Source organism: Musa acuminata, chromosome BXJ1-3 (genome assembly GCF_036884655.1).
Source record: "Musa acuminata AAA Group cultivar baxijiao chromosome BXJ1-3, Cavendish_Baxijiao_AAA, whole genome shotgun sequence".
Taxonomy (NCBI): Eukaryota; Viridiplantae; Streptophyta; class Magnoliopsida; order Zingiberales; family Musaceae; genus Musa; species Musa acuminata.
In genome coordinates, this window is record NC_088329.1 from 15,525,001 (window position 1) to 15,544,221 (window position 19,221).

The following is a 19,221-nucleotide window of genomic DNA, read 5'->3' on the forward strand; positions in this document are numbered from 1 at the left end:
CAATAACAGGTGGTCTATAGCTGACCGATATTGCACACCATCATTTAGCTATTGCAATTCTTTTCCTGATCGCTGGTCATATGTATAGAACCAACTGGGGCATTGGTCATAGCATTAAAGACATTTTAGAGGCTCATAAAGGTCCATTTACAGGCCAGGGCCATAAAGGACTCTATGAAATCCTAACAACGTCGTGGCATGCTCAATTATCTCTTAACCTGGCTATGTTAGGCTCTTTAACCATTATTGTAGCTCACCATATGTATTCCATGCCTCCCTATCCATACCTAGCTATTGACTATGGTACACAACTTTCGTTGTTCACACATCACATGTGGATCGGTGGGTTTCTCATAGTTGGTGCTGCTGCACATGCAGCAATTTTTATGGTAAGAGATTACGATCCAACTACTCGATACAACGATCTATTAGATCGTGTCCTTATACACCGCGATGCAATCATATCACATCTTAACTGGGCATGTATATTTCTGGGTTTTCACAGTTTTGGCTTGTATATTCATAATGATACCATGAGCGCTTTAGGGCGTCCACAAGATATGTTTTCAGATACCGCTATACAATTACAACCCATCTTTGCTCAATGGTTATGAATTGGTAGATTATAGAAGTGAAATTTTTGATCTGAATGTTTTCTTAGTGACCTCAAATGTGTGTTTGGATCATGGGTTAGTTGTGACGAAAAAAATTAAAATTTAAATATCATGTATATTTTTAGGGGTGTGACAGAGGTGGTATCAGAGCATGGTTTGAGGATCACTGGAATATTTGATATGTTGACGTGCAAAATATATTGAGGTCTAATGAACTATAGTGATTGGTGGAAATTTTCTTTGCTGCATTTTAGGAATCTGGGATGATGAGGACATTTGGTCCTCCTATATCATTTGTTTCTGGTTAATTAAGGGGAATGAAAGGATTGATTGGGGATATTGAATCAGAGTGGCGCAGCAGAAGCATGATGAACCTAATTTCATTGGTGGTAGAAAAATGGATGATGCAAATGGAGAAGATATTTGATATACAAAATTGTTCTGATACTCGAAAGATTTCTTTTGCCATGTTATATTAGAAGTAAAGATTTATTATTGACGGCAACAATGAAAAGAATTTTTGAAGATCAGTGACAAGAATGATAAGGACAAGTTTACCAATAAGAATATGATTGGAAATGAATCAGAAAGTAATGACAAGAGGGTCAAGACATTTGGATTTGAAAAGGAAAGTCACCACCAAAGACTTAATCATGTGTGAATTACAAGTTAAATTATGAAACAAGTTTGTGTTTTCGGGTGATGAGAGCCTATTTTGCTTGTGGAAAGTTTGATCATAAAATAAAAGTTTGCCCTTTGAACAAGAAGAAAGAGTCACTGCCTCCTAAATTATCAGCCCATGTCAGAATGTATGCTATCACTGAATATGATTCTAAGACTTCTGAATTAGTGGTCGAAGGTATTATGTATGTTTATGAAAGAATGTAAATATTTGTTTGAACATGGGTTCTATCTACGATTTGATTCGTAACATATTGCCTATCACTTGGGTATTCAACATAGACCACTGTATTATGTGATATATGTAAGTACAATCATTGGAGATTCTTTGATAACGAACATGAATCTGGTCCTCTTATCTGATTTTTGTTGGAGAACTTGAACTTTTGCTGATTTAGTTCTCCTAGAGATTTGGAGTTATGATATTATACTTGGTATGCATTGGCTATCTTCTTATCATACCAGTATGGATTGGTATATAACAAATGATCACTTTTTGCATATTTGATCAGCCGATCTTTTATTTTGAGAGTATTGGACATTATTTATCTCCTTGCCTAATGTTTCCCCGGATGACTTGCCTGGATTACCTCCAAATGTGATTTTGCTTTTGATTTGATCCTTGGGACAATCCCTATATCTAAGCCTCTCTGCAGAATGATATCATTTGAGTAAGTGGAATTAGAAAAACAACTACAAGGATTATTAAATGAGGATTTTATTTGGCTTAATATTTTATCATGGGGTGCTCTGGTGTTAGTTAAATAGATGGATAGAACTTCTGAAGGATTATGATTGTGCCATCCGTTATCACCCGGGCAAGGCCAATGTTGTAGCTGATGCACTTAGTAGAACATCTACAAGTTTCATGGCTAGTCTGGTCGTGAAGCAATGGAAGCTAATAGAAGAAAATTTTGATTTGAAAGCTTTGAGGAAAGAGCAAGACTCGATGATTTTGATGGCCTCCATTCAAGTGCAGTCTGATCTTATGCAACAAATTAAGGAGGGACAATTACGAGATCCACACTTAATCTACTTGAGGAGTGAAGTAGAAAAGGAATTGAAGCCACAATTTCAAGTTTCAAAGGATGGCCTATTGAGATTTGGGGAGAGAGTATGTGTACCAAATGAACTAGATATCAAGAATCAAATCCTAAATGAAAGTCATACTTCAAAGTACGCCCTACACCCTGGGAGCACTAAGATGTATAGAGATCTTCAAAGTTATTATTGGTGGGAAGGCATGAAGAAGGAAATTGCAATGTATGTTTCAAAATGTTTGACGTGTCAGCAAATCAAAGTAGAACACCAAAGACCTGGAGGGTTGCTGCAACCTTTAGTTATACCTGAATGGAAATGGGAATGTATTACTATGGATTTTGTTTCAGGACTACCCAGAACCTCGAGGAAGCTTGATGCTATTTGGGTTATCATTGATAGGTTAACAAAATCTGCACATTTCCTTCCGATTAATATGACTTATTCGCTTGATAGACTTGCAGATTTATATGTTAATGAAATAGTAAGACTTCATGGTATTCCAAAGGAGATCATCTCTGATAGAGACTCCAGATTTCTCTCTAGATTCTGGAGAAGGTTATAGGAATCTATGGGCACTAAAGTTAAGTTTAGTACTGCATATCATCCTCAGACTGATGGTCAGTCAGAAAGAACAATTCAAACACTTGAGGATTTGCTTAGAGCCTATGTTATGGATTGGAAAGGTGAATGGGATAAGGATATTTCACTTGTTGAGTTCACGTATAACAATAGTTATCATTCAAGTATTCAGATGGCTCCTTATGAAGCTTTATATGGGCAAAAGTGCATAACACCTATATGTTGGGAGGAAGTTGGGAACAGAAAGTTGTTAGCACCGGACAAGGTACAAGAAACTACCGAGAAAATTCAAGTTATAAGGAAAAGGTTAAAAGCTGCTCAGAGTCGTCAAAAGAGTTATGCCGATAATAGGAGACGAGATATTGAGTTTGAAATCGGAGATTTTGTATTCTTAAAAGTCTCCCCTTCCAAAGGCATTATAAGGTTTGGGAAGAAGGAAAGTTAAGCCCAAGATTTATTGGACCTTTTGAGGTTCTTGAGAGGGTTGGTTCTGTCGCTTACAGGATTGCCTTACCACCAGCATTGAGCCATGTCCATGATATATTTCATGTCTCGATGATTAGAAAGTATATGTATGACCCTTCTCACATCATTAAGTATGAGCTGGTGGAGTTCGATAAAGATTTATCCTATGTGGAAGAGCCTATTCAGATTATTGATAAGAAAGAAAAAGTCCTAAGGAATCGGGTCATCCCACTGGTTCAAGTAAATTGGAGACATCATTCTGGAGAAGAGACAACTTGGGAGCTAGAAGAGGAAATGAAAAAGGTGTATCATCGTCTTTTCATCGAATAGAGGTACGATAAATTTAGAGGACTAAATTTTTCTTTTAAGGGGGGGAGAGTGTAACACCCCTCATTTCCGAATGTTCGTATAAATTTTTGGTGATAATGTAAGCATCTATTTTAATTGACAAAAGAAATAGAGTATGAATCAGAGGTAACTTATTTTTAAGATTTGGGAGATCTGTTCAAAAAAAAAAAAAAAGAAGAAAGAATCTGAGGACCTATATGTAAACCCTAAGGACCTAATCGTGAATATGATAAAAACAAGGACTAAACTGCAAAATGCACCAAATGACAAATTCCACCGCTTAAGCTTTCTCTGCCTTCGTTGTTAAGGAAGGAGAGGAGGCAGCTCGTGGGTGATCAGGGAAAGAAAGAAAGAAAGAAGAAGAAGAAGAAGAAGAAGAAGAAGAAGAAGAAGAAGAAGAAGAGAAAGAAAATTGGGGCTTTTAGGGTTCTTGCTTTAATCTTGTCATTTCGGGTCAAAATTTCCAAAGGCAAGTGTTCTAACCCCATCCTACAGAAGTATTAGACTCTGTTTTTATGTTGATTCAAAATAAATTGGAAGATTTCTATTTAGAAACTGATATGTCTCTCTTTGGACTTAAAACCATGGATTCTGAAATATTTTCGGTATACTGACCCCTATACACTGTTTCGGCTATAAGTTTTAGCACAAAATGTGAATTCAGGCAGGAACTATTTTTTTTGTAATTAGACTCTTATGTCTTTCTTTTGACACCGATTTTGTAGAATTTGGACACCGAATACTTACCCAAACATTTTTTTCAAATGAGACTATAGATGCTGTAAAACAGACTTCAAGATTTCTGACCTATCGATACTAAATTACCTATAACTCCCTGTTGAAAACTCTGATTTGTACCAAACTGATTTTATTTGAAGCTAGACTTGAAAATATTTCTTTTGACATATGGTTTGAAAATTTTGGAATTCAATTGCCTATCCTATTATCTGTTGAATCTGATCCTATAAATTCTGCAAAACAGTGATTGTGATTTTGACCTTGTGTTACCAAATCTGAGGTAACTCTGTGTTGGGAGCCCTGTTTCATATGAAATCTGTTCCATCCGAATATAGATTGATATATGGTTCGACCATAGCCTTCTTATGGGTATTGGAGCATAATTGTTATTCTGAAATATTTGTTTGATGTGCCACTGGAATTCTGTCCGAAATCGAGCTTTGGTCGATTTCGCGTATTCTGTTCCATTTCCTTTGGATACTTGAATTCACCTAATCTTCTTATTGGAATTGAGCTGATTATGATTGCTTGGAATCCTTATACACTCTTGCTTTCATTTCTTTCCTAAAATGAATACTTTTGTGAGAGATTTGTTCCTTGCATCACATTGCTTTTGAAAAGGCACATGTACGTTTGGTTGTTCCGCGTGTGCTTCCGTTATATGCTACTTATTGTTGAAACTGCCTTCTTGTACTCTGGTGTGTGGGATTGTCTGGACCTTTGCCAGAAATGGTAAAGGGTATGCGCTGATTTGCCCGCTTTGTGGGGTCCTGCTTTGTGGGATATTCTGGTATGCGCTTATTTGCCTGCTTTGTGGGGTCCCGCTTTGTGGGATATTGCTTAGAGTCTGCGATGCTCTGCCGGCCCCCTTTGACTTCACCTAGACGTGGGTGGATGGAGCTCCCAGACGTGGGAGACTTTTGTCAGGTGGTCATTCAGAAATGGATGAATCAAATTCTGACTGAGATCCCACTACACCCTCTATATGTTTGATATGACATCCAGTGTTTTGGTGAGTTATTTCTGTTCGTGCTCTGGATAGTTATGATATGACTGCAACGTCAAGGACGACGTTTGAGCTTCTGTATGACATATGAGTTTGATATGCTCTGAAATGCTTCATTCACTGTTGATTTTGCTTCGTAATGTTCCATATGTCGTTGATGTGATTTGGAACATTTTAAATGCCTTTGTTAAGCTCCGATATGTTTCCTTTGTTTCTGATATGCTCCAATTACTCTATGCCCCATCTGTCAGGAACCAAATATGTATGATTAAAAAGGACAATTATGATTCTGCTCCTAATGATATTATGTATACGAAATCGTATATTCTGCTTTGTGTTTGAAAACTGCATCTCTTTGGAAATTGTACTATTTTGATATGGATATGTTAGTCACTTGCTGAGCTCTTTATGCTCACCCCATTTGTTGATAAATTTTTCAGGATAGCGTATCGCTTGCTTAAATGTTAAGAATGGGCTGAGGCAGTGGAGAGTTTAGAAGACGTTGGGCAGAACTTTTGTTAGCATATATGTAGTTGTGTATAAGCTACCTTGCATCTAATGAAATGTGACTGTGAATCTGAACCTGTGGATTTTGTGTAAGTTAAAGGATCCCTCATGTATAGGGTTTTGGAATGTTAAATTAAATTCGTGTAATGATATGAACTTATGGTAAATCGATGATTGTGGTGACTGCATAGATTTCCCCACTTGTGGATTTAAATTGTGGTTTTTATTTTGATGAGTTGAGTTCAGATTGTATAAATTATCGAGTGATGTGTGCTATGTTTATGAATTGCACAGGGTTATGAATTGGTAGATTATAGAAGTGAAATTTTTGATCTGAATGTTTTCTTAGTGACCTCAAATGTGTGTTTGGATCATGGGTTAGTTGTGACGAAAAAAAAAAAAATTTAAATATCATGTATATTTTTAGGGGTGTGACAGAGGTGGTATCAGAGCATGGTTTGAGGATCACTGGAATATTTGATATGTTGACGTGCAAAATATATTGAGGTCTAATGAACTATAGTGATTGGTGGAAATTTTCTTTGCTGCATTTTAGGAATCTGGGATGATGAGGACATTTGGTCCTCCTATATCATTTGTTTCTGGTTAATTAAGGGGAATGAAAGGATTGATTGGGGATATTGAATCAGAGTGGCGCAGCAGAAGCATGATGAACCTAATTTCATTGGTGGTAGAAAAATGGATGATGCAAATGGAGAAGATATTTGATATACAAAATTGTTCTGATACTCGAAAGATTTCTTTTGCCACGTTATATTGGAAGTAAAGATTTATTATTGACGGCAACAATGAAAAGAATTTTTGAAGATCAGTGACAAGAATGATAAGGACAAGTTTACCAATAAGAATATGATTGGAAATGAATCAGAAAGTAATGACAAGAGGGTCAAGACATTTGGATTTGAAAAGGAAAGTCACCACCAAAGACTTAATCATGTGTGAATTACAAGTTAAATTATGAAACAAGTTTGTGTTTTCGGGTGTTGAGAGCCTATTTTGCTTGTGGAAAGTTTGATCATAAAATAAAAGTTTGCCCTTTGAACAAGAAGAAAGAGTCACTGCCTCCTAAATCATTAGCCCATGTCAGAATGTATGCTATCACTGAATATGATTCTAAGACTTCTGAATTAGTGGTCGAAGGTATTATGTATGTTTATGAAAGAATGCAAATATTTGTTTGAACATGGGTTCTATCTACGATTTGATTCGTAACATATTGCCTATCACTTGGGTATTCAACCTAGACCACTGTATTATGTGATATATGTAAGTACAATCATTGGAGATTCTTTGATAACGAACTTGAATCTGGTCCTCTTGTCTGATTTTTGTTGGAGAACTTGAACTTTTGCTGATTTAGTTCTCCTAGAGATTTGGAGTTATGATATTATACTTGGTATGCATTGGCTATCTTCTTATCATACCAGTATGGATTGGTATATAACAAATGATCACTTTTTGCATATTTGATCAGCCGATCTTTTATTTTGAGAGTATTGGACATTATTTATCTCCTTGCCTAATGTATCCCAGGATGACTTGCCTGGATTACCTCCAAATGTGATTTTGCTTTTGATTTGGTCCTTGGGACAATCCCTATATCTAAGCCTCTCTGCAGAATGATATCATTTGAGTAAGTGGAATTAGAAAAACAACTACAAGGATTATTAAATGAGGATTTTATTTGGCTTAATATTTTATCATGGGGTGCTCTGGTGTTAGTTAAATAGATGGATAGAACTTCTGAAGGATTATGATTGTGCCATCCGTTATCACCCGGGCAAGGCCAATGTTGTAGCTGATGCACTTGGTAGAACATCTACAAGTTTCATGGCTAGTCTGGTCGTGAAGCAATGGAAGCTAATAGAAGAAAATTTTGATTTGAAAGCTTTGAGGAAAGAGCAAGACTCGATGATTTTGATGGCCTCCATTCAAGTGCAGTCTGATCTTATGCAACAAATTAAGGAGGGACAATTACGAGATCCACACTTAATCTACTTGAGGAGTGAAGTAGAAAAGGAATTGAAGCCACAATTTCAAGTTTCAAAGGATGGCCTATTGAGATTTGGGGAGAGAGTATGTGTACCAAATGAACTAGATATCAAGAATCAAATCCTAAATGAAAGTCATACTTCAAAGTACGCCCTACACCCTGGGAGCACTAAGATGTATAGAGATCTTCAAAGTTATTATTGGTGGGAAGGCATGATGAAGGAAATTGCAATGTATGTTTCAAAATGTTTGACGTGTCAGCAAATCAAAGTAGAACACCAAAGACCTGGAGGGTTGCTGCAACCTTTAGTTATACCTGAATGGAAATGGGAATGTATTACTATGGATTTTGTTTCAGGACTACCCAGAACCTCGAGGAAGCTTGATGCTATTTGGGTTATCATTGATAGGTTAACAAAATCTGCACATTTCCTTCCGATTAATATGACTTATTCGCTTGATAGACTTGCAGATTTATATGTTAATGAAATAGTAAGACTTCATGGTATTCCAAAGGAGATCATCTCTGATAGAGACTCCAGATTTCTCTCTAGATTCTGGAGAAGGTTATAGGAATCTATGGGCACTAAAGTTAAGTTTAGTACTGCATATCATCCTCAGACTGATGGTCAGTCAGAAAGAACAATTCAAACACTTGAGGATTTGCTTAGAGCCTATGTTATGGATTGGAAAGGTGAATGGGATAAGGATATTTCACTTGTTGAGTTCACGTATAACAATAGTTATCATTCAAGTATTCAGATGGCTCCTTATGAAGCTTTATATGGGCAAAAGTGCATAACACCTATATGTTGGGAGGAAGTTGGGAACAGAAAGTTGTTAGCACCGGACAAGGTACAAGAAACTACCGAGAAAATTCAAGTTATAAGGAAAAGGTTAAAAGCTGCTCAGAGTCATCAAAAGAGTTATGCCGATAATAGGAGACGAGATATTGAGTTTGAAATCGGAGATTTTGTATTCTTAAAAGTCTCCCCTTCCAAAGGCATTATAAGGTTTGGGAAGAAGGAAAGTTAAGCCCAAGATTTATTGGACCTTTTGAGGTTCTTGAGAGGGTTGGTTCTGTCGCTTACAGGATTGCCTTACCACCAGCACTGAGCCATGTCCATGATATATTTCATGTCTCGATGATTAGAAAGTATATGTATGACCCTTCTCACATCATTAAGTATGAGCTGGTGGAGTTCGATAAAGATTTATCCTATGTGGAAGAGCCTATTCAGATTATTGATAAGAAAGAAAAAGTCATAAGGAATCGGGTCATCCCACTGGTTCAAGTAAATTGGAGACATCATTCTGGAGAAGAGACAACTTGGGAGCTAGAAGAGGAAATGAAAAAGGTGTATCATCGTCTTTTCATCGAATAGAGGTACGATAAATTTAGAGGACTAAATTTTTCTTTTAAGGGGGGGAGAGTGTAACACCCCTCATTTCCGAATGTTCGTATAAATTTTTGGTGATAATGTAAGCATCTATTTTAATTGACAAAAGAAATAGAGTATGAATCAGAGGTAACTTATTTTTAAGATTTGGGAGATCTGTTCAAAAAAAAAAAAAAAGAAGAAAGAATCTGAGGACCTATATGTAAACCCTAAGGACCTAATCGTGAATATGATAAAAACAAGGACTAAACTGCAAAATGCACCAAATGACAAATTCCACCGCTTAAGCTTTCTCTGCCTTCGTTGTTAAGGAAGGAGAGGAGGCAGCTCGTGGGTGATCAGGGAAAGAAAGAAAGAAAGAAGAAGAAGAAGAAGAAGAAGAAGAAGAAGAAGAGAAAGAAAATTGGGGCTTTTAGGGTTCTTGCTTTAATCTTGTCATTTCGGGTCAAAATTTCCAAAGGCAAGTGTTCTAACCCCATCCTACAGAAGTATTAGACTCTGTTTTTATGTTGATTCAAAATAAATTGGAAGATTTCTATTTAGAAACTGATATGTCTCTCTTTGGACTTAAAACCATGGATTCTGAAATATTTTCGGTATACTGACCCCTATACACTGTTTCGGCTATAAGTTTTAGCACAAAATGTGAATTCAGGCAGGAACTATTTTGTTTGTAATTAGACTCTTATGTCTTTCTTTTGACACCGATTTTGTAGAATTTGGACACCGAATACTTACCCAAACATTTTTTTCAAATGAGACTATAGATGCTGTAAAACAGACATCAAGATTTCTGACCTATCGATACTAAATTACCTATAACTCCCTGTTGAAAACTCTGATTTGTACCAAACTGATTTTATTTGAAGCTAGACTTGAAAATATTTCTTTTGACATATGGTTTGAAAATTTTGGAATTCAATTGCCTATCCTATTATCTGTTGAATCTGATCCTATAAATTCTGCAAAACAGTGATTGTGATTTTGACCTTGTGTTACCAAATCTGAGGTAACTCTGTGTTGGGAGCCCTGTTTCATATGAAATCTGTTCCATCCGAATATAGATTGATATATGGTTCGACCATAGCCTTCTTATGGGTATTGGAGCATAATTGTTATTCTGAAATATTTGTTTGATGTGCCACTGGAATTCTGTCCGAAATCGAGCTTTGGTCGATTTCGCGTATTCTGTTCCATTTCCTTTGGATACTTGAATTCACCTAATCTTCTTATTGGAATTGAGCTGATTATGATTGCTTGGAATCCTTATACACTCTTGCTTTCATTTCTTTCCTAAAATGAATACTTTTGTGAGAGATTTGTTCCTTGCATCACATTGCTTTTGAAAAGGCACATGTACGTTTGGTTGTTCCGCGTGTGCTTCCGTTATATGCTACTTATTGTTGAAACTGCCTTCTTGTACTCTGGTGTGTGGGATTGTCTGGACCTTTGCCAGAAATGGTAAAGGGTATGCGCTGATTTGCCCGCTTTGTGGGGTCCTGCTTTGTGGGATATTCTGGTATGCGCTTATTTGCCTGCTTTGTGGGGTCCCGCTTTGTGGGATATTGCTTAGAGTCTGCGATGCTCTGCCGGCCCCCTTTGACTTCACCTAGACGTGGGTGGATGGAGCTCCCAGACGTGGGAGACTTTTGTCAGGTGGTCATTCAGAAATGGATGAATCAAATTCTGACTGAGATCCCACTACACCCTCTATATGTTTGATATGACATCCAGTGTTTTGGTGAGTTATTTCTGTTCGTGCTCTGGATAGTTATGATATGACTGCAACGTCAAGGACGACGTTTGAGCTTCTGTATGACATATGAGTTTGATATGCTCTGAAATGCTTCATTCACTGTTGATTTTGCTTCGTAATGTTCCATATGTCGTTGATGTGATTTGGAACATTTTAAATGCCTTTGTTAAGCTCCGATATGTTTCCTTTGTTTCTGATATGCTCCAATTACTCTATGCCCCATCTGTCAGGAACCAAATATGTATGATTAAAAAGGACAATTATGATTCTGCTCCTAATGATATTATGTATACGAAATCGTATATTCTGCTTTGTGTTTGAAAACTGCATCTCTTTGGAAATTGTACTATTTTGATATGGATATGTTAGTCACTTGCTGAGCTCTTTATGCTCACCCCATTTGTTGATAAATTTTTCAGGATAGCGTATCGCTTGCTTAAATGTTAAGAATGGGCTGAGGCAGTGGAGAGTTTAGAAGACGTTGGGCAGAACTTTTGTTAGCATATATGTAGTTGTGTATAAGCTACCTTGCATCTAATGAAATGTGACTGTGAATCTGAACCTGTGGATTTTGTGTAAGTTAAAGGATCCCTCATGTATAGGGTTTTGGAATGTTAAATTAAATTCGTGTAATGATATGAACTTATGGTAAATCGATGATTGTGGTGACTGCATAGATTTCCCCACTTGTGGATTTAAATTGTGGTTTTTATTTTGATGAGTTGAGTTCAGATTGTATAAATTATCGAGTGATGTGTGCTATGTTTATGAATTGCACAGGGTTATGAATTGGTAGATTATAGAAGTGAAATTTTTGATCTGAATGTTTTCTTAGTGACCTCAAATGTGTGTTTGGATCATGGGTTAGTTGTGACGAAAAAAAAAAAAATTTAAATATCATGTATATTTTTAGGGGTGTGACAGAGGTGGTATCAGAGCATGGTTTGAGGATCACTGGAATATTTGATATGTTGACGTGCAAAATATATTGAGGTCTAATGAACTATAGTGATTGGTGGAAATTTTCTTTGCTGCATTTTAGGAATCTGGGATGATGAGGACATTTGGTCCTCCTATATCATTTGTTTCTGGTTAATTAAGGGGAATGAAAGGATTGATTGGGGATATTGAATCAGAGTGGCGCAGCAGAAGCATGATGAACCTAATTTCATTGGTGGTAGAAAAATGGATGATGCAAATGGAGAAGATATTTGATATACAAAATTGTTCTGATACTCGAAAGATTTCTTTTGCCACGTTATATTGGAAGTAAAGATTTATTATTGACGGCAACAATGAAAAGAATTTTTGAAGATCAGTGACAAGAATGATAAGGACAAGTTTACCAATAAGAATATGATTGGAAATGAATCAGAAAGTAATGACAAGAGGGTCAAGACATTTGGATTTGAAAAGGAAAGTCACCACCAAAGACTTAATCATGTGTGAATTACAAGTTAAATTATGAAACAAGTTTGTGTTTTCGGGTGTTGAGAGCCTATTTTGCTTGTGGAAAGTTTGATCATAAAATAAAAGTTTGCCCTTTGAACAAGAAGAAAGAGTCACTGCCTCCTAAATCATTAGCCCATGTCAGAATGTATGCTATCACTGAATATGATTCTAAGACTTCTGAATTAGTGGTCGAAGGTATTATGTATGTTTATGAAAGAATGCAAATATTTGTTTGAACATGGGTTCTATCTACGATTTGATTCGTAACATATTGCCTATCACTTGGGTATTCAACCTAGACCACTGTATTATGTGATATATGTAAGTACAATCATTGGAGATTCTTTGATAACGAACTTGAATCTGGTCCTCTTGTCTGATTTTTGTTGGAGAACTTGAACTTTTGCTGATTTAGTTCTCCTAGAGATTTGGAGTTATGATATTATACTTGGTATGCATTGGCTATCTTCTTATCATACCAGTATGGATTGGTATATAACAAATGATCACTTTTTGCATATTTGATCAGCCGATCTTTTATTTTGAGAGTATTGGACATTATTTATCTCCTTGCCTAATGTATCCCAGGATGACTTGCCTGGATTACCTCCAAATGTGATTTTGCTTTTGATTTGGTCCTTGGGACAATCCCTATATCTAAGCCTCTCTGCAGAATGATATCATTTGAGTAAGTGGAATTAGAAAAACAACTACAAGGATTATTAAATGAGGATTTTATTTGGCTTAATATTTTATCATGGGGTGCTCTGGTGTTAGTTAAATAGATGGATAGAACTTCTGAAGGATTATGATTGTGCCATCCGTTATCACCCGGGCAAGGCCAATGTTGTAGCTGATGCACTTGGTAGAACATCTACAAGTTTCATGGCTAGTCTGGTCGTGAAGCAATGGAAGCTAATAGAAGAAAATTTTGATTTGAAAGCTTTGAGGAAAGCGCAAGACTCGATGATTTTGATGGCCTCCATTCAAGTGCAGTCTGATCTTATGCAACAAATTAAGGAGGGACAATTACGAGATCCACACTTAATCTACTTGAGGAGTGAAGTAGAAAAGGAATTGAAGCCACAATTTCAAGTTTCAAAGGATGGCCTATTGAGATTTGGGGAGAGAGTATGTGTACCAAATGAACTAGATATCAAGAATCAAATCCTAAATGAAAGTCATACTTCAAAGTACGCCCTACACCTTGGGAGCACTAAGATGTATAGAGATCTTCAAAGTTATTATTGGTGGGAAAGCATGAAGAAGGAAATTGCAATGTATGTTTCAAAATGTTTGACGTGTCAGCAAATCAAAGTAGAACACCAAAGACTTGGAGGGTTGCTGCAACCTTTAGTTATACCTGAATGGAAATGGGAATGTATTACTATGGATTTTGTTTCAGGACTACCCAGAACCTCGAGGAAGCTTGATGCTATTTGGGATATCATTGATAGGTTAACAAAATATGCACATTTCCTTCCGATTAATATGACTTATTCGCTTGATAGACTTGCAGATTTATATGTTCATGAAATAGTAAGACTTCATGGTATTCCAAAGGAGATCATCTCTGATAGAGACTCCAGATTTCTCTCTAGATTCTGGAGAAGTTTACAGGAATCTATGGGCACTAAAGTTAAGTTTAGTACTGCATATCATCCTCAGACTGATGGTCAGTCAGAAAGAACAATTCAAACACTTGAGGATTTGCTTAGAGCCTATGTTATGGATTGGAAAGGTGAATGGGATAAGGATATTTCACTTGTTGAGTTCACGTATAACAATAGTTATCATTCAAGTATTCAGATGGCTCCTTATGAAGCTTTATATGGGCAAAAGTGCATAACACCTATATGTTGGGAGGAAGTTGGGAACAGAAAGTTGTTAGCACCGGACAAGGTACAAGAAACTACCGAGAAAATTCAAGTTATAAGGAAAAGGTTAAAAGCTGCTCAGAGTCGTCAAAAGAGTTATGCCGATAATAGGAGACGAGATATTGAGTTTGAAATCGGAGATTTTGTATTCTTAAAAGTCTCCCCTTCCAAAGGCATTATAAGGTTTGGGAAGAAGGAAAGTTAAGCCCAAGATTTATTGGACCTTTTGAGGTTCTTGAGAGGGTTGATTCTGTCGCTTACAGGATTGCCTTACCACCAGCATTGAGCCATGTCCATGATATATTTCATGTCTCGATGATTAGAAAGTATATGTATGACCCTTCTCACATCATTAAGTATGAGCTGGTGGAGTTCGATAAAGATTTATCCTATGTGGAAGAGCCTATTCAGATTATTGATAAGAAAGAAAAAGTCCTAAGGAATCGGGTCATCCCACTGGTTCAAGTAAATTGGAGACATCATTCTGGAGAAGAGACAACTTGGGAGCTAGAAGAGGAAATGAAAAAGGTGTATCATCGTCTTTTCATCGAATAGAGGTACGATAAATTTAGAGGACTAAATTTTTCTTTTAAGGGGGGGAGAGTGTAACACCCCTCATTTCCGAATGTTCGTATAAATTTTTGGTGATAATGTAAGCATCTATTTTAATTGACAAAAGAAATAGAGTATGAATCAGAGGTAACTTATTTTTAAGATTTGGGAGATCTGTTCAAAAAAAAAAAAAAAGAAGAAAGAATCTGAGGACCTATATGTAAACCCTAAGGACCTAATCGTGAATATGATAAAAACAAGTACTAAACTGCAAAATGCACCAAATGACAAATTCCACCGCTTAAGCTTTCTCTGCCTTCGTTGTTAAGGAAGCAGAGGAGGCAGCTCGTGGGTAATCAGGGAAAGAAAGAAAGAAAGAAGAAGAAGAAGAAGAAGAAGAAGAAGAAGAAGAGAAAGAAAATTGGGGCTTTTAGGGTTCTTGCTTTAATCTTGTCATTTCGGGTCAAAATTTCCAAAGGTAAGTGTTCTAACCCCATCCTACAGAAGTATTAGACTCTGTTTTTATGTTGATTCAAAATAAATTGGAAGATTTCTATTTAGAAACTGATATGTCTCTCTTTGGACTTAAAACCATGGATTCTGAAATATTTTCGGTATACTGACCCCTATACACTGTTTCGGCTATAAGTTTTAGCACAAAATGTGAATTCAGGCAGGAACTATTTTGTTTGTAATTAGACTCTTATGTCTTTCTTTTGACACCGATTTTGTAGAATTTGGACACCGAATACTTACCCAAACATTTTTTTCAAATGAGACTATAGATGCTGTAAAACAGACTTCAAGATTTCTGACCAATCGATACTAAATTACCTATAACTCCCTGTTGAAAACTCTGATTTGTACCAAACTGATTTTATTTGAAGCTAGACTTGAAAATCTTTCTTTTGACATATGGTTTGAAAATTTTGGAATTCAATTGCCTATCCTATTATCTGTTGAATCTGATCCTATAAATTCTGCAAAACAGTGATTGTGATTTTGACCTTGTGTTACCAAATCTGAGGTAACTCTGTGTTGGGAGCCCTGTTTCATATGAAATCTGTTCCATCCGAATATAGATTGATATATGGTTCGACCATAGCCTTCTTATGGGTATTGGAGCATAATTGTTATTCTGAAATATTTGTTTGATGTGCCACTGGAATTCTGTCCGAAATCGAGCTTTGGTCGATTTCGCGTATTCTGTTCCATTTCCTTTGGATACTTGAATTCACCTAATCTTCTTATTGGAATTGAGCTGATTATGATTGCTTGGAATCCCTGTACACTCTTGCTTTCATTTCTTTCCGAAAATGAATACTTTTGTGAGAGATTTGTTCCTTGCATCACATTGCTTTTGAAAAGGCACATGTACGTTTGGTTGTTCCGCGTGTGCTTCCGTTATATGCTACTTATTGTTGAAACTGCCTTCTTGTACTCTGGTGTGTGGGATTGTCTGGACCTTTGCCAGAAATGGTAAAGGGTATGCGCTGATTTGCCCGCTTTGTGGGGTCCCGCTTTGTGGGATATTCTGGTATGCGCTTATTTGCCCGCTTTGTGGGGTCCCGCTTTGTGGGATATTGCTTAGAGCCTGCGATGCTCTGCCGGCCCCCTTTGACTTCACCTAGACGTGGGTGGATGGAGCTCCCAGACGTGGGAGACTTTTGTCTGGTGGTCATTCAGAAATGGATGAATCAAATTCTGACTGAGATCCCACTACACCCTCTATATGTTTGATATGACATCCAGAGTTTTGGTGAGTTATTTCTGTTCGTGCTCTGGATAGTTATGATATGATTGCAACGTCAAGGACGATGTTTGAGCTTCTGTACGACATATGAGTTTGATATGCTCTGAAATGCTTCATTCACTGTTGATTTTGCTTCGTAATGTTCCATATGTCGTTGATGTGATTTGGAACATTTTAAATGCCATTGTTAAGCTCCGATATGTTTCCTTTGTTTCTGATATGCTCCAATTACTCTATGCCCCATCTGTCAGGAACCAAATATGTATGATTAAAAAGGACAATTATGATTCTGCTCTTAATGATATTATGTATACGAAATCGTATATTCTACTTTGTGTTTGAAAACTGCATCTCTTTGGAAATTGTACTATTTTGATATGGATATGTTAGTCACTTGCTGAGCTCTTTATGCTCACCCCATTTGTTGATAAATTTTTCAGGATAGCGTATCGCTTGCTTAAATGTTAAGAATGGGCTGAGGCAGTGGAGAGTTTAGAAGACGTTGGGCAGAACTTTTGTTAGCATATATGTAGTTGTGTATAAGCTACCTTGCATCTAATGAAATGTGACTGTGAATCTGAACCTGTGGATTTTGTGTAAGTTAAAGGATCCCTCATGTATAGGGTTTTGGAATGTTAAATTAAATTCGTGTAATGATATGAACTTATGGTAAATCGATGATTGTGGTGACTGCATAGATTTCCCCACTTGTGGAATTAAATTGTGGTTTTTATTTTGATGAGTTGAGTTCAGATTGTATAAATTATCGAGTGATGTGTGCTATGTTTATGAATTGCACTGGGTTATGAATTGGTAGATTATAGAAGTGAAATTTTTGATCTGAATGTTTTCTTAGTGACCTCAAATGTGTGTTTGGATCATGGGTTAGTTGTGACGAAAAAAAAAAAAATTTAGTATCATGTGTATTTTTAGGGGTGTGACAGAGGTGGTATCAGAGCATGGTTTGAGGATCACTGGAATATTTGATATGTTGACGTGCAAAATATATTGAGGTCTAATGAACTATAGTGATTGGTGGAAATTTTCTTTGCTGCATTTTAGGAATCTGGGATGATGAGGACATTTGGTCCTCCTATATCATTTGTTTCTGGTTAATTAATGGGAATGAAAGGATTGATTGGGGATATTGAATCAGAGTGGCGCAGCAGAAGCATGATGAACCTAATTTCATTGGTGGTAGAAAAATGGATGAAGCAAATGGAGAAGATATTTGATATACAAAATTGTTCTGATACTCGAAAGATTTCTTTTGCCACGTTATATTGGAAGTAAAGATTTATTATTGACGGCAACAATGAAAAAAATTTTTGAAGATCAGTGACAAGAATGATAAGGACAAGTTTACCAATAAGAATATGATTGGAAATGAATCAGAAAGTAATGACAAGAGGGTCAAGACATTTGGATTTGAAAAGGAAAGTCACAACCAAAGACTTAATCATGTGTGAATTACAAGTTAAATTATGAAACAAGTTTGTGTTTTCGGGTGTTGAGAGCCTATTTTGCTTGTGGAAAGTTTGATCATAAAATAAAAGTTTGCCCTTTGAACAAGAAGAAAGAGTCACTGCCTCCTAAATCATTAGCCCATGTCAGAATGTATGCTATCACTGAATATGATTCTAAGACTTCTGAATTAGTGGTCGAAGGTATTATGTATGTTTATGAAAGAATGCAAATATTTGTTTGAACATGGGTTCTATCTACGATTTGATTCGTAACATATTGCCTATCACTTGGATATTCAACCTAGACCACTGTATTATGTGATATATGTAAGTACAATCATTGGAGATTCTTTGATAACGAACTTGAATCTGGTCCTCTTGTCTGATTTTTGTTGTAGAACTTGAACTTTTGCTGATTTAGTTCTCCTAGAGATTTTGAGTTATGATATTATACTTGGTATGCATTGGCTATCTTCTTATCATACCAGTATGGATTGGTATATAACAAATGATCACTTTTTGCATATTTGATCAGCCGATCTTTTATTTTGAGAGTATTGGACATTATTTATCTCCTTGCCTAATGTATCCCAGGATGACTTGCCTGGATTACCTCCAAATGTGATTTTGCTTTTGATTTGGTCCTTGGGACAATCCCTATATCTAAGCCTCTCTGCAGAATGATATCATTTGAGTAAGTGGAATTAGAAAAACAACTACAAGGATTATTAAATGAGGATTTTATTTGGCTTAATATTTTATCATGGGGTGCTCTGGTGTTAGTTAAATAGATGGATAGAACTTCTGAAGGATTATGATTGTGCCATCCGTTATCACCCGGGCAAGGCCAATGTTGTAGCTGATGCACTTGGTAGAACATCTACAAGTTTCATGGCTAGTCTGGTCGTGAAGCAATGGAAGCTAATAGAAGAAAATTTTGATTTGAAAGCTTTGAGGAAAGCGCAAGACTCGA

At 36.5% G+C, this 19,221-nt stretch overlaps 1 long non-coding RNA gene across 1 annotated transcript; it reads left to right on the forward strand.

Moving 5' to 3' along the window:
- Positions 1–15,369: 15,369 nt before the first annotated feature.
- Positions 15,370–17,519, forward strand: LOC135637128 (uncharacterized). Its single transcript, XR_010496161.1, has 2 exons — positions 15,370–15,507; positions 17,223–17,519. It is a non-coding gene; the product is annotated as an uncharacterized LOC135637128 (long non-coding RNA).
- Positions 17,520–19,221: the final 1,702 nt, after the last annotated feature.